Raw genomic sequence first — 10,850 nt, forward strand, 5'->3', positions numbered from 1 at the left:
TCCTGCCTCTGAATTACCCAATGCTGCCCAACACTGTGTAAGACTGAACTGTCAAACTGGCAGCTAAGTTTTTGCAGATTACTAGGGATGAGCTCAGGTTGACCATGAGTCCAAACCGTACCCAAGTCGTTTGTGGTTTCAGAACATGGCAAACTGATGGAATTTGCATCCATAGTAACCAGTTACCAATAATGCATTTTCTGGCTTCTGAACTGTAGTCAGGTGACTTAGATGGAATATTCATGGGGGTTTTCTAATGTGCCACTCACTGCATGCTCCTGATAAACAGAGCACAGTGCCTGGTAGTCATGGAGCTGTAATAATTATTCAGGGAGAGCCATGTTCTCCATGTGTAATCTACAAGATTATCAGATCGACAGCTGGGGTTCTGCTTTGTAATAATTTATGAATGAAAGCTGTTATGTGTAAATAAAAAAAGAAACTTTTTTTATGAACCCTTAGTGAACCCTAATTAGTTTTTATTCCCCTCAGTGTCAATATACCACTAAATGGCGGCTTAAGTGATCAGGAATCTAGAGCGAGGTGCTTCACTGTTTTCACTGCTTTTGTGCAGAGTTCTGTGGCCTAACATGAATCCACAACATATTTCATGAACATTAGTGTTGGTGCTGTACTGTCACTGCAACATGCAAAATTCATGCTACAGCTGACCTTTTGCTCTTGGTCAGAAATGTGCAGGTATAACATAAAAACGAGAATGGCCTCCACAAATGTGGAACTGAAGAACACCAAGGATATAGCAGATATATTTGACAATGCAGAATTCACAGGGTCTGGGAAATGGAATGCGTGAAGGATTAGGTTTTGGCCTTTATTTATGTAGCGACTGTCCCAGAGAAAAGACAAGCTGGGTGCACATGCAGGTTGTCATGTGTCTTGATAAAGATTGCCATGTCATCAGTTCTTTCATGAAATTAAGTTTTACAAGGGAAGCCAGTCATGAAATCTTACTCTATAAATCATTATGTAAGATTTGTTTAAGGCTTCAACAATATAATAGCACCATGATGACACTTTCAAGGGAGGCATTATTTCTTATGTAACAAAACACAAATATACAGCTCCATCTGATTAAAAGTGCACAATCCAAGTATACACCAAAAGTTTGCTTAAAGTAGTATCTGTAGGTAATTATTGTATAACATTTTTGTATAACATTAACATTTTTACAGATCCTCGGGGCCTGGCTAACAAGGTGTAAGTACACTGCTGTTGCTCATTATGGGTGGAGGAGATATTCCTACTTGGTCTGGGCGCCTAAAGGTGCCCATACACCTTACAGTTATATGGAGAATTTTTGTCTTTCAGCATAAAACGTTTGTATATTTGGATGAAAGTTGACAGGTTAATGGCGTGGTTGTACAATAAAAATCTCTAGATGCAAACTGCACATGCTCAAACGAAAGTTTGTCCTTTTGATCAATGTAAATCAGCTAGGTGGTGATGCTGACAATCGTTGTTTGTGAACTACATTGGTCTGTGCATGATGGGTTAGTTGTAAGAAAATTGTATGAAGGTGAGATATCTACACAACAAAAGTAGTACAATGGTTGTAAGTTGTATGGCCACCTTTACATATGTGATTCTGTGGTGCTGCTAATGCCTAAGCTGACTCTTCCAGGTATGAAACACCCATTAACTTGCTTTCAGGTGCTTTGACCCCGCAGGTGCTTGCTGAGTGCAGGCTGCTGCCACTTGTAGCTCTGCTACTAAATCTTTTAACTGGATCTTACAGAAAGGTGTTTGCTAACTCTGTCATCTTTATCTTGTGCCCTAACTCTTGGGTGCCTTTCTTGTGAGTATTTTGCTGTTACCTGTGGTTCCCCAGCGTTGGTAATGTTTAAAATTTAACTTATGGAGCTGTTGCTTCATTGCAGGCCTATCCTGCCTGTTATTCGGTATTCTTTCTCGTGTATTTCTATGTATTGTGTTGGTGACAAGAGCCTGTGGTGCCATAATCTGTGTGGAGCCGGTGTTTGTGGCTCCCAGCGACGGTGTTGAAATGCACGCTGTGCGTTCCACTGTCATTTCCGCCGCCGTGGAGCTTCCAGCCTCTCCATTGTAAGACTTGCAGCAGCAGGTGGAACGCACGCTATTTCACCCAGGAGGAGAGTGGAACAAAGGCTATGCGTTCCAGTGCGGCTCCACCGCCGGCTGGGAAGTGTGCACTCCTTCTGGTTATTTAAGTCACTATTTAAGTCACCCAGCCCTTCAGATATGGCCGTCTGTTTTGAGCCTGGTGGTACACAGTCAGCCGAGCCGGCATTCTTGGGATAAGTAAGTGCTTATATTGATCGTTCGACAGATTATTGTAGTTGCTGTTGGTTGTGCTAGCATTTTTCATGCATGCCCAGCATGCCTCTAGACATATCCCCACCCGTCAAAGATCGCCAGTCGCAAAGAAGGTAGGCGCCTGCTCCTCATCGTGGTTTGCTGTCTAAAAAGTCAGCCTTTTTTTTTTTTTTGTATCATATAACTACCCTGTGTTCGGTTCGTCCAGGTCTGGCTCTCACCATGTTCGGGAGCGCAGTGAGACCTCTGCATCTAGTTGAGGGAGATTCCCGTCTCCAGAGCAAGACACTCGTTGTTCCGACAGAAGATTTTGCAACCGGTTTCCGTCTGTAAATCAGCTGATTCCATCAGAGCATCCGGGGCCCTCCCACCATCCTCGGCCCCTTCAGGGGCTTATTGGGCATGTACCAATGTGGCCTTACCGGAGAAAACGGCATGTGAATCATGTTTTCAGAGGCCATTAAAGACAAGTAGGCAGGTATATGCAGGTTATTTATTTACTGCAGACAGTCTTTTAGGATACCCTCAAGACATTTTTCTTCTGCATAGGGTCAGTCCTTAAACCAGCCTACTGTAGATCCAGCTCAGGAGGCTAGTCCGGGCCCTTCTAGAGCGAGCGCCCCCTCCGGACCCCATTCTGATTCTCCCTCTTCAGATGAAGAATGTATCTAAGATGAATGGAGTCAGGTGAATGGGAAGTATTCCTTTAGAGATAGATTCTCTAAGCTGTATCCTTTTAAGAAAGAGGATCTTAAACACTCAGATGAATCGCCTGTGGTAAATGCGGCCTTAATGAGGCTGGCAAGGCATGTCACGCTGCCCCTTGGTGACGCTGTTACCCTTAAGGATGTCTTGGACATCCAGATTTGGATCTTAAAAAGATCTATCTCTTGCCCGGCGGGGCCTGCAAACCTGCAGTTGCTATGGCAGTACCTTCCAAGGCCCTGGAGGCTTGGGGGGGACAGCGCTGAAGCAGCAGTTTTGGAGAATCTTAGTAAATCTGAGATTAGACCGCTTAAAGAATATCAGATTGTCTTCTACATTCTTCACCGAGGTTCGGTCAATGTTACATTTTAGCCAGAGTTATGTTGGCCGCAGTGGCGGGCAGAAGGGCTCTGTGGCTCAGACCGTGGGTGGCGGATCACACATCCAAGCAGGGATGATGTAATTCCATTTGAGGGTCAGTTGCTACTCTGCAACAAACTAGACTCCGCAACAGCTAAGGCCACTGGAGGTAAGTCATACGGCGCATTGCATACGGTGCAGTCTCTCTTCCCCAGAAGAGGTTCCGGGCGCAAAGCAGTGCCTCTCGGGTGCCCTATCTCACGATCTACTGTTAGTGTCTCATTGTCTTCAGATTGTCGGGTCCACGGTGTCAATGATTCCTGCAGTCTAGTGGGCCCAATGGCTTGTTTCTGGGTTCCTGCGGCAGTGGAAGCCAACCCCGCTATACTAATAGCGTATCTTCTCAGAAGCTGCACACTGCACGCGTCGGTGTAAGTAGTAACCAGCACATGCTGTATGCAACTTCTAACAGCGTGGGAGACGGGAGGCTGCGCTTGTTGGATGCAGGGATCAGGTGAGTATTAGAAGAAAAAAAAAAATCCTGGGGAAGTCAGTTCTGATGAAAATCGACAATACCTCAGCGGTGGCTTGTATCAGGAGACAAGGGGATGCACGCAGTCGTGCCCTGCTGGAAGAAGTCTCTCCTATTATGGCCTGGGCTCAGATCCATCTTCACTTATTGGCAGTGTACGTGTCCCCTCAATCACAAAGCAGATTATCTATCCAGAGTTCCTCTGGACAACGACGAGTGGTGTCTCCTTGATCAAGTATTTCAGGACACGGGGTCCTGGGGCTTAACTCCGGAAGAAGACCTATTTTTGTCCAGAACCAACACCGAAGTCGTGAAGTTCTTCTCGAGGTTTCCATGTGCACAAGCGGTGGCGACGGACGCCCTGACAGCAGAATGGACATTCGGACGGCTTGCGCCTTCCCACCAGTGCCTTTTCATACTACAATTTCTGAGGAGACTCCGGAGAGAAAAGGTGGCTGTCCTGGCAATTAATCCAAACCGGCCCAAGGGGCCTTGGTATCCTCTCCTCCGCCTGATAGGAATAGTGGAGGCTGGATACCCATTGCCATTGCCCGACCTTCTTTCAAGGTCCGATCCTTCACCCAGCACCTGTGAAACTTTGCCTAGCAGCATGGATATTGAGAGGTGGAGACTTCTCACATTGGGTTGCTCAGATAGGGTAGTCGATACTCTTCTTCATTCTAGGAAGCCCAGTATTACTCGTCCTCACATTAAACGCTGCCTAGACTAGAAGTTGCTATCACCTCCACCAGACGGGTTTTGGAGTTAGCTGCTCTTGGGTTTAAAGAACACTTCACCACTTTCCTGGCAGATGGAGTGATTCTAGTTCCCATGCTGAGGTTCATTCCCAAGGTTGTGACTGACTTTCACATACACCAGGAAATTGTATTACCAACCTTCAAGTCAGATGATGGGAGCCAGATTAGCCGCTTGGACGTAGGTAATACGCTAAAATCGTATATTTTGGCCATGGAAGGGCTCAGGTCTACGGGTCATCTCTATCGTTCCGGCAGGGGGCCAGGAAGGATGCTACAGCATCCAGTAGGCTCATAGCATACTGGATAGAGATGGTGCTATTGTTAGCATATGAGGCCGAGCACATAACTGTCCCAAGTGGGGTGTCTGCTCATTCCACTAGGAGTCTGCCCACATCATGGGCTGCACCCAATTGTGTTTCCTTAGAGACTGTGTGTAAAGCGGCCACATGGTCTTCTCCGCACACGTTCATGACACACTACTGTGTAGATCCAGCTGCCTTAACTAAAGTTGAATTCGGCCGTAGGGTTATTTCTTCTACCATGAGTTGTGATTAAAACATTTTCAAGCATACCCACCCGTTTTTGGCTAGTTAATTCCCATCCCTGTGCTGTCATGGAGCTGACAGAAAAACAGGAAAATTTTATTTCATATTTACCGTAATCTTCCTTTCCTGTCCAGCTCCATGGCAACACAAGGCCCACCCGCATAGTAGTCGAGTTACGGAACGGCAAGCCAGGGGACTCTTTCAGCTTTTATGAGTTACGATCCTGATTAGGGGGAGGAGGGAGTGATTAACCCATTCGTGTGCTGCCATGGAGCTGGACAGGATGTCTACCCTCTACCCAAAGTAGATGATCAGTTTAGACACCTCATGCACTGGATTGCAAGTACAGTATATTTAATTTAAAACTAGGAGATGAAAAATATTTAAATTGGCAGAGTCCAAGCATGGACTCTGCCAATTGAAATATTTTTCATTGGCATGACTTAAACCAAACTACCCCTGACGATTACTGATAATCCAATGCAGGGTAGCTTATTTAGTATGTATGTGCCCTTGCCCTCTATTGATACTGGATTGAAAGATATGACAAACTGGACATGTGCAATTTGTTTTGTTCCCAATTGAAATTCGTACGAATTTTTGAACATTCGTACATTCGGATGCATCTGAATTTCTGAATGACAGAAATAACATAGTATTTGAGGTTGAATAAAGACATAAGTCCATCAAGTCCAACCTGGTGTGTGTGTGTGTGTGTGTGTGTGTGTGTGTGTGTAGGTCCATGAGTGTTCTCATTCTTAAGAGTACCTATACCCTTGTACATTTCGGTCTCTCAGGAAGACGTCCAAAAGCCTCTTGAATGATTCCAGATTAATTGCGGAAAATACCGCTTGAGGCAGTGAGTTCCAGACCCTAACCGCGCGAACTGAGAAGAACCCCCTTCGCCCCTTGTGTTCTAATTTTTTTTTCTACCAGTTTTAGGTGGTGTCCTCTAGTCTTTGTTATGGAATGAATCTCAAAGAGTTTGTTGCTATGACTATGGAACATTTTGTACATGAAAAGCATGTCCTCCCCTTAATCGCCTTACTTCCAGCATGAACATATTTAAATTTAGTAGCCGTGTCTCATAGCTCTGGTCCTCCATCCCCTTTATGAGTTTGGTCGCCCTCCGCTGGACTTTCTCCAGTTCAAGGACATCCTTTCTGTGGACCGGTGCCCAAAACTGCACCGCATACTCCAGGTGGGGCCGAACCATTAATTAATAACAAAAAACCTATTGTGGGGTCACCCCCAATTCATACCAGACCCTTTAGGGCAGCAAAGGGGGCAGAGCTTTCAACCACAGGAATGTATTGCTATTTGCATCATAAAGAGCCACAGATTTCTGGGGCTCTTGGTGCACTCGATAAAGCCTAACCGACATGCAGGACCACTGGTAATGCATTGCACAGTACACGATTAGATCCATAAGGGGTGGCTGCATTAACAGTAAAGCTTTGTGGGGCCGATCAGTTGGCAAGGAGGAAAGCTGCGGGAGAGAGAAATAACATAAGGTTTTCTCTACCTAACACTTCTTTAGGCCTTATTCACACAGCTTAGTCAGCCCCTACAGATCCGTGCGGTGTGCACAGCCATATTGGGCCGTTCCAGGGAAGGACAGGTGCTGCGTGTGATTGTACGCAGCAGCCTGTTCTTCTCTATGGGAAGACATGGCCGTACGCTGTTGTACGCTCACCTGAGCTGTACAGGCATGCGGGTGTCCGTACCCGGACGCAGACAGGATGTATCGGGTGAGCGTGCATGGGCGCGTCCTCCCATAGGGAAGAACAGGCTGCTGCGTACAATTACACGCAGCACCTGTCCTTCCCAGGAACGGCCCAATACGGCTGTGCACACCGCACGGATCTGTAGGGGCCGACTAAGCTGTGTGAATGAGGCCTTAAACTAAACAAGCATTTAATTACACAGTGCAGGGCTAATCTTTGAGTATAGTGCTGTGTGATAATTGCGTGTGTTTGAAGGAAGAAAAAGTGGAAATAATAGAGGGAACGTAAAGGAGCAGGAGAAGGCAGACAGTATAGAGAGTATAAAAGTCCACTACCAATTGTTCCATTCTCATAATATTTTACAGTTTCTGCATTCATTCTTCAAGTGTTGGTGGATATCTGGAGCTCTAATGATGTAGGATCATAGTCCTACATCCTAGGTTTAAAGAAAGTGTTGTAAGAGGCCTTTGTTGTTTGAGGGTTTGATCCCTGGTATCATGGACAGAGGTTTTAGGGCAGGAGTGTTTGGTATAGTTTGATCACTGAATGCATGAAAGATGTCCAGAATTGTTCTCCACAGTCACTTTGATGGACAACATTCCACTATATGTGGTGAGTCATCACCAACACAAATCTGAAAATGTAGGGAAGAAACAACAAAGATCAGGAGGATATTGGTGGCATCTACTCAAATCCTACTTTTTTTTTGCAAAACATGGAGAGTGCATGTGATTATAAGGATTTTCACCATTCTGTCAGAGGTAGACACGTCCCTAGTTTATGGTCCCAGGTTTGAACTTTTGCTGGAAGTGTGGGGTAGTAATCAGAGAATAAGATTTTGTATACTAAGAGATGACATGCAGATTAAGTGTCCTGAAGTAGGAGCTTCTTGAAAGGGTGTAGATCTCAAATGAGAAAGAGGAGAGAAAAGAATGTATCTGTTTATATACAAACCAGGGGAGGTAGTAGTCTACCTTTAAAGATCTGGGCTACTTTGAATGAATGAAGCGGTTCCAGTTAGGGGAAAAAAGATTGGTGTATTGCCAGGGATAATGCAGGTATTCAAACAACGGGGGTCATTAACCCACACACAAAATAAATATTAGTATTTGTAATGAATGTGTACCCTATCTGAAGTGTTGAATAAGTGGGAATGCAGTTAAAGCTTTGCCCATATGTTCTGGGTTTGTCCAACAGAGAGAGCATAAACTCAGGGATCATGTCATATGTTTTCAATGGTGATCCAGCCTTTTTTTAGTCAGATATTCATTTTTAGGGTACTTATGCTACACAACCAAGATAATGTACCCTTGTGGACTAGGATTTAAAAGGTAAGTAAAGCTAGCCTTGTACCCAGATGAGCAGGGTCCGGGTAAAGCCTCCAAAGCTACTGCTTAGAAAACGCCATTCCGGATAGCTGCTAGGACACTAGCAAACAAAAAAGTGAAGCCTGATGTTTGGTGGAGGCGTTATACAGGGGCTGGCTTAAAATGTTTATTTTGCAAGTGTCCACACCTCCTGAAGGTGGCTGTATAACCCATATAATACACGATTCCACCTTCCTGTGTCCCCTAATGGACCATAAAGAAACCCACTTTAGAAATAATGACATTCTTTCTTTGAATTAAAATAATTACACAAAATAATCACTTAAATAATAATCCAGTAATATTTCTGAAGTAAAATGTACAAAAATACCTGTAGTCATGGATAGTTTTTATATCTAAATAAGGCATTCTTTCAACTGTCCTAAGCATTGTTAAGTCCAGCCAACTTAAATGTGTTCAATGAATAAGCCTAACTTATTAATATTAACACAAAAAAAGTTTGATTCAATAGTTATTTTTTGACCTGCTTTTATCAGTGTTCCTGTCCTTTCACACTGTTAAAAAAAATGTGGTTACATCACCCTTTCATTGTATATGGTGTCAATTACAGGGCTGTAGTCATTGTTAATGTATTGACTGGGACTAGGGTCACATGACTGTCTCAGACACAATAACACATAACAATAGAACACAAGGCAGCGTATTGTCAGCAGTACCTATTATATATGCTAGGAAAATATTTCATGTCTTAACTAAATTACTACATATGAATGTAGCTAAAGTAGTTTAACGTGTCCTAAAACCAACATATAACAGTCTGATTTGAAAAACCAAATGTGCCTTGTATGTTTTTAAAAAAAAAATATCTTTAAAACCGTGGGATTCCTCTAATAATATAGGAGTGTTTTCTCTTTCTAATGGAATCTATTGACAAGTGGTTTCTACCCACTATGGGATATCCAGTCATCCCACCAAAGAGGTTGAGGAGGTCCTTTTTAAAGGTGCCCAGACACCTGTCGATTATCGCACGATAATCGTACAATAATCGGCAGGTGTATGGGCAGCGTTCGACTGCTTCTACTGTAAGGTTGCACGACTTTCGTCTTCCGAGCACGCTGGAAAACCTGCCGAAAATCGTCCGATTTTTGGCACGTTGGTGGAGCGCTTGGAAGACGAATACCACACACGCACACTGCCCGCTCAGCACTGCAATCATCGCAAGTATGATCTGCCTGTCCAAGATGGGCAGATTGTACAAAAGTTTATTCACCTTACAACCATCGCACAACAGTGTGAAAGGACAGGAACACTGATAAAAGCAGGTCAAAACAGAACAGAAAGGATAAGCTGACCACATGTAATAGAATATAGTCATCCAGTATTGTAGCTGTAGTATCGGAAAAATAGCATGGCCCTACAAACCTTGTACCAGTGTCTTTTAAGCCAAGCAATACACTAAGACAGAAGCTTGAACATCCAAAAGACCCAACACCCAAACACAAATGCAGTAACTTGGTATATGCGTCAGGAATGCAGACCTGTACATTGGGGAGACAAAAAAAAAAAAACAACCTCTCAACAAACAAATTGCCAAACATAGGAGGGCACATTCTACCAGTCAAGACTCAGAAGGTTTTCATATTCCTGGTTTGCAATAAGCGTGAAAGAGGCCATCAATGTCAAACTGGAACATCCATCCTTGAATACAGGAGAGGGCCTTTGACACCATCTGTCACCCCCATTCAATATAATGCAGTTTTAATATCTCTAACCCCATGTTTTGACAACAATTCACATCTTCAGCCATGGAAATCATAGGTTTAACACCTACCGTGTTTCCCCGAAAATAAGACAGTTATTTTTTTCACGAAAAAAAGACACTAGGTCTTATTTTCGGGGTAGGTCTTACTTTCGGGGAAACACGGTAGGTAAGCTTTCTGATACCAAGGATGAGATTATATACCTAGAACAGGGTGGCTCCAGTCTTCACACCTCCCATCCTGTTATTGGACCATTCAACATCTAACTTTACATGATGATTGGATTAAATTGTCTGTGCTACCTGTGTGGCTATAAATGCTGAGAAGTGGCTCAGATAACTTACAAAAAGTCTTCAACAATACAACTCCAGTTGAATGGGACTAATACTAGCTATAACAAGAGTTGGATCAATAAGAACTTTCACAGATGTATTTGGGAAGTTATTAGCCAATATTTTAAGGAGTTAAAAGAAAGGAAATAACAGGCAGTGTATGGACCAAGAACATTAGCATTTTGCAAAGGCTCAGTGTATACTTTGCCATTTAGCAAACAGTTTGCTTGGTGTTGGCTAGGTTCAGATTGCAACTGATTATGCAAGCCCATTGACTTGGTGAACTCCCACCAGCAGGATCTCCTTCTGCAAGCCATCAGGCAGGTCTGCCTGCATTACCATGAATACTCAGCCATTCAGACAACCTGCCCTACTGCTGTGGAGTTTGTAGGGCCAGATCATGAGAAGTTTTCATTGCTGTATCCCAATTTGGACAGAAATGTTTTAGAAAAATCTCATCTTGAATAGGTGTTTTCATTAGAAGTATCCC

This window comes from Nanorana parkeri, unplaced genomic scaffold (genome assembly GCF_000935625.1).
Source record: "Nanorana parkeri isolate BGI_ZX_2015 unplaced genomic scaffold, ASM93562v1 scaffold169, whole genome shotgun sequence".
Lineage (NCBI taxonomy): Eukaryota > Metazoa > Chordata > Amphibia > Anura > Dicroglossidae > Nanorana > Nanorana parkeri.